At 50.8% G+C, this 4,949-nt stretch overlaps 1 long non-coding RNA gene across 1 annotated transcript in view; it reads right to left on the reverse strand.

Annotated features, from left to right (window-relative positions):
* Positions 1-4,731, reverse strand: part of LOC111814117 — a 6,922-nt gene extending 2,191 nt beyond the window's left edge. The window contains exons 1-2 of the long non-coding RNA XR_002819187.1: positions 4,572-4,731; positions 1,165-1,272 (exon numbers count right to left, since the gene is read on the reverse strand). This is a non-coding gene — a long non-coding RNA (uncharacterized LOC111814117). The remainder of the gene's footprint in view (positions 1-1,164; positions 1,273-4,571) is intronic.
* Positions 4,732-4,949: the final 218 nt, after the last annotated feature.

Here is a 4,949-nt window from a genome sequence, read left to right on the forward strand (position 1 = left end):
TGCAAACCCATCTGCTCCTTGGGTGGCCACTTTCAGCCCAGAGATGGCAGCTGCTGCCTCCGATAAAACTTTCTGGTCCCAAATTGCCACCAGCTATGCACAAGCCATCAGCCTTCCATAGAAGAGTTGTGAGAAGAAAGCATCTGCTTGCTTTGTGTCCACAGGAGAACAGCAGCCTGACCTATGCTCTGAGTTCAGCCCCTTGGCCCTGAGTGGGTAAATGACTTCACTGGGCCCTAATTCTGCCTGGCTGGAGTCCCAGATATTGGCAGAGCCTATGGGTTGATACAAGATTCTCTCTGCCACTGAGCACAGCCTTAGCCCATGTAGAGGTTGCTCCTTTCAGCCCAGGTGTCCTTTCTGGAACTGGAAGAATTAGGAGTGGGACAGGCTCTCAGAGCGACACATGCTTCTGTCCCTGGAGTCACTTCCAGGCTGAGCTGGAACTTCAGCATATTAGAAAACATTAGATTTCTAGACCTCATTCATACTGGCCTCTGAAATGCATCCCATGGACTGTAGCCCTTCTTCCCCGTACATAGTAAAATCAGACTCTCTGGTACCAATCAGGGGAATCTCCTTAACCATTAAGAGGTCCCTGTGGCTTTTGTTTACACTAAAAATGCTTAGTGCTCCACAAGAAGTTGCCATGGTGAAGCCATCCATGCAAAGTCCCCTCAGGAACGCTCTCCTCTTCTCCGATGTTAAGCTGAATTCAGGAAGGCTGGAGTGAAGATGCTAGAAAGATATAAGATGCTGCCCAGACCAAGGGTGTTAGGAAATTTCATGGAGTGATGAGTGGAGGGACTCCCCTGGAGGCTGGGCAAGATGCCAGCGCCCTAACAGGCACATGATAACCATCAGGACCCTCTGCCTATCCTATCTCCAGCCACATTGGTTCAGGCTTCCAGCAGGACCTAAAGCTTCTTTTACTTTCAGATGGGCCTCAGATGATCCCTTGGGCCACAGGGGGGAGTCTTTCTCCAAACAAGTGGCAAACTGCCCCTAGTACCATCCCTCAGCGGCAACATGCAAACACCACTTTGTGCTATTCTCCCAGTAGCTAAGCATTACTTTGGAGAAATGAAATTCAAAGTACCAGGCTGCTTCTCACAGCTCCTTCTGATGTCAAAACTCAGAGGACTAGGTGAACATCTGACTTACAATTATGTAGCAGTTGATGTTCTAGCAGGGAAGCTAGCAAAGCTGTGATTCCTCTCAACATCTTCTCTGCACAAAGAAGCCAGGCTGAAGAAGACACAGGGAGAGAACCTGAAATTGGAGCACAGCCAAAGAAAAAAACGTGGATCAGGGCTCAGGAAAGGATGATGCCATGTGGAGAGACTCCAGCCCCAAGCAGCTGGCACAGTGAGCAGACAGGCAGAGAAATCTCTGCCTCTCAGAAGTCAGCCATGGAGCTACTGTGACCATCCTGGAGCCAAATTGCTCTGAGTACATAATATGGTGGATATCACCCTTGTCTTCATCCAGGTCACCCACAGACACTCTCTGGGAACTGAGATGCTGACTTCAGGAGAGCTGGGGTACCTTCCACGCCCTCCACTAAAGGTCAGATCTGGGGGAGGGCCTGGCTCAGCAGGTCCTCCTGGGAGCTCCATGGGCCTTCAGGGGCCTGAAGCCCAGGCTCTGGAAGGAGCTTCCAGACAGACTGAGGATGGGGCCTCCCCATCCTTTGTACCTATACATCTTCCATAAATCAGTTCTCAGAGGCAGCGTGGCCCAGCATCCTTCCTCTGAGGTCAGCACCAGCTGGCTTCACTTCCAGTTGCCCAGGAGGCCCCAAGGGGTCTGACCAAGACCCGCATGAAGAGGTGCCCCAGAAACCGACCAAGACCCAGAGAGTCATGTAAGAGTCGCCCACACAGCCTTGAGGCACCCGCCCAGCCCTACCATACCTTGACAGTTGTGCACCCATGGGCAGAGAAAAGCACTTGAGGGACTCAACACTTGCCTGTCCCTGTCCAGGAGTCATGGTGAGAGCTGAGAGCACAGCAGAGGAAGGGGTGTGAGGCCCCTTCCAAGCAAACGGGGGAATATGTTCAAAACGCTTTGTATGCACTGAAACCCAGGATTGTGTAAAACTAATAGGCCAGTCTAACTGACCTCTTATAAGGAAGTCCAAATTGTAGAACACATAAATCAGAACTTCCCTCACTCACAGTCTCTGAATCTCCCACTCTCTTCCTCCTCCTCCTCTAAGCCCAGCTGAGAGAAGCTGGGGATATTCAGAATACAGGTTAGCAATCACTGGACAAGGCATCCTCACCCCCAGCATCACTTCAATGTCAGGTGGCCCCAGCACAGTACGTGTCAGAGACCAGCCTCCTGTCTGAGCGAGGGCAGGAGCTTTGAAACAGAAGGAGACCCTCTTCATGCTGGGGCCATTCTCTTGACAAGATGAGCTGTGTCATCCACCAAAACCCCAGAAGAAAATTGAGCGGCCTTCTGAGCAGATTCCTGGTGAGCATAAGTGGGCACAGTAGGGTCTCTGAGTGTAAGCCCCCTGCTGCTGTCCTGGGAAGGGGAGCAGGTGAAGCCTCAGGGCACAGGAAGACGAGGAAGTAGGTCACGGAGGCTGAGCTCCAATCTCACCTGCTGGTCTGGTTCTTTATGGTGTGTGTGTGTGTGTGTGTGTGTGTGTGTGTGTGTGTGAAGCAGGTGCTTCACCTCCTAGATAGGCTACTCACGTGGCAGGTCCTTTGAACTCAAGAGAGCTATCATGTCCATTTTGTCACATTTTCAGTGAACACTGACGGGTAATTCATGTTGTCCTACATGCCTCCCTACTAAGGGGAACCAGATGTTAAAACTGAAAAGCAACATCCATACACATGCACACAGATACCACAGCATCTCGTGAGATGCAAATGCATGCCAGTATGTGGCTTGTCCACTGTGCCCACACCTCAGTGCGCTGAGGCACTATTGAAAAGTAGCTGGGGATGAAGACACAGAGCCAAGCAAGCTCCATTCTCTCTAGCTCTGTGCTCTCAGGTGAATGCCCCTACAGTCTGAGACTGTATGTTGACATTTTTAAAGTACTTCTGTCAAAACCATCTACCTCCAAGGCTAACTGAATTCCATTGTAAATCAAAATGCCTGACATGCACAATTTAAAGGAGGGCAGTCTGGGCTCTTGGTTTCAGAGATGCCGGTCTGGGCTTCCTGGCTCCAAAGCCAGAAGCCCCTGGTGGAGAAGACCTGCTCACCGCATGGTAGCCAGAGAGACAGGAAGCAGAGAGACAGGAGAAGAGCCCAAGAAAAAAGGGGCCAGAGATCTGAGCCTACATGCATCCCCAAGAGCCTACTTTCTCCAACTGGGCTGCGCCTCCCATTCAGTTATGAACCTATTGATGAGGTCAACCCTGTCATGATCAAATCATCTCTCTAGGTCTCACCTCTGAACCCTGCTGCAGTGGCATCCAGCCCTCAGTAAATGAGTCTTTGGGGGAAACACTTCATATTTAAACCATTGTACACATAATTCTAGGAAACTAACCACTGCGGTCCTAGGCCAAAGTTTGTGCCTGACCATGAGGATGTGTCAGCAGGATGATGCTTCTATGGGGAGAAGCTTCCAGAAGTCAAGAGGTGCTGGCTCATGCTGCCAGGGGGTGTCATGGTCCTGACCTCTGTTCCTGTCTAGGCCAATTCTTCAAGACCACAGGTTCAAGGGAAATGAGGGTCCTCAGCCACAAGGTCTATGGTGTGTGCCTGTCAGAGAATCAGACATGGGACATTTTCCACCTATCTACTGCTTGCCTGGAAAGCCCAGGCAGGCACTGACCACAGAGACAATAACAGGGAGAAGGTGCTGGGATAAATATAGAAGAGAGACTCTAAATAGAATGGTGACAGATGCAAAGAGCATTAGCAGAGACAGTCTGTACATAGCTAGCTTAGAAAAATCATACAGGGACAGACAACCAAAGACCTACTGACAGACAGACAGAGAAGGACCATCTCCAAACCCCTGGGCATGACTAATTGTGCATGTACAGACACCCATGACTGAGGACAGAGACAAGAGGATGGCAGGACAGATGCCAATCTGCCTGTGACCTTTGTACCCACTCCGTGCCTGGACTCCTCGAGGCCCTTCTCTCTGGGCAGCTGGGTTTCTGCCAGGTGGCTGGCGACCAGACCCACATCGTGCCTGGGCAGCAATGAAGTCTGGAGGGCGTGGGTGGGGAGTGGGGCAAAGCAGGTCATAAGCAAGCTTAGGCAGGAGGAGGAAACTCTGGGGATGCAGCTGCTTCAAAGGGCTGATTGCCTGGTGTGGCCACAGGCAATGACCGAGGAGCCTTCCCTTGTCAGCCCTGAGTTGAAGCGGCATTCATGACACCTCATGCAATTTTCTCGCTGGATCAGGTCATTTTCTTCTATGGTTCTGGGCCTTGTAAGGCAGCACCTTTTCTTGTCCTGGCTTTGCCCAGCGGGAAGCACACTGAAATTCTATCTTCTTTTGGTGACTGAATTAATTCTTTCCAGGGGATAGATGAATATACTGTCTATGTATGTAATAATCTGCCATCCCTTCAGTAATTTACCCGCAAAAGGAGTTGGCTGCCATCCATGCTACAGAAGGTGGGTGGAGGAAGTAGAGGTGGCAGAGCAGGACTGGGGCCAGGACATGCAACCCAGTCAGGCTTCCACTCTGCTCATGCAGAAGGCCACTTGTCCTGGGGCCCCAGTGGACAGCATAGCAGCCCTGAGTCAGGCCCGGGGGCAGAGAGGAACGACCGGTCCCTGTCCTCTAGGAACTCAGTCTCTCAGAGCAGCCTGAAACACAGGGACAGATAGAAGCAATCAGCACCATGTATGAGGAACGCTAGAAGTGCCAAGGGAAGCTGGTACTCTTCTTTAAGGAAATAAATTTTTTTAAAAAACATTAAAAATTATACAGAATTTCAATAAACAAAATGATA

Source organism: Octodon degus, unplaced genomic scaffold (genome assembly GCF_000260255.1).
Source record: "Octodon degus isolate 3935 unplaced genomic scaffold, OctDeg1.0 scaffold00008, whole genome shotgun sequence".
Classification (NCBI taxonomy): domain Eukaryota; kingdom Metazoa; phylum Chordata; class Mammalia; order Rodentia; family Octodontidae; genus Octodon; species Octodon degus.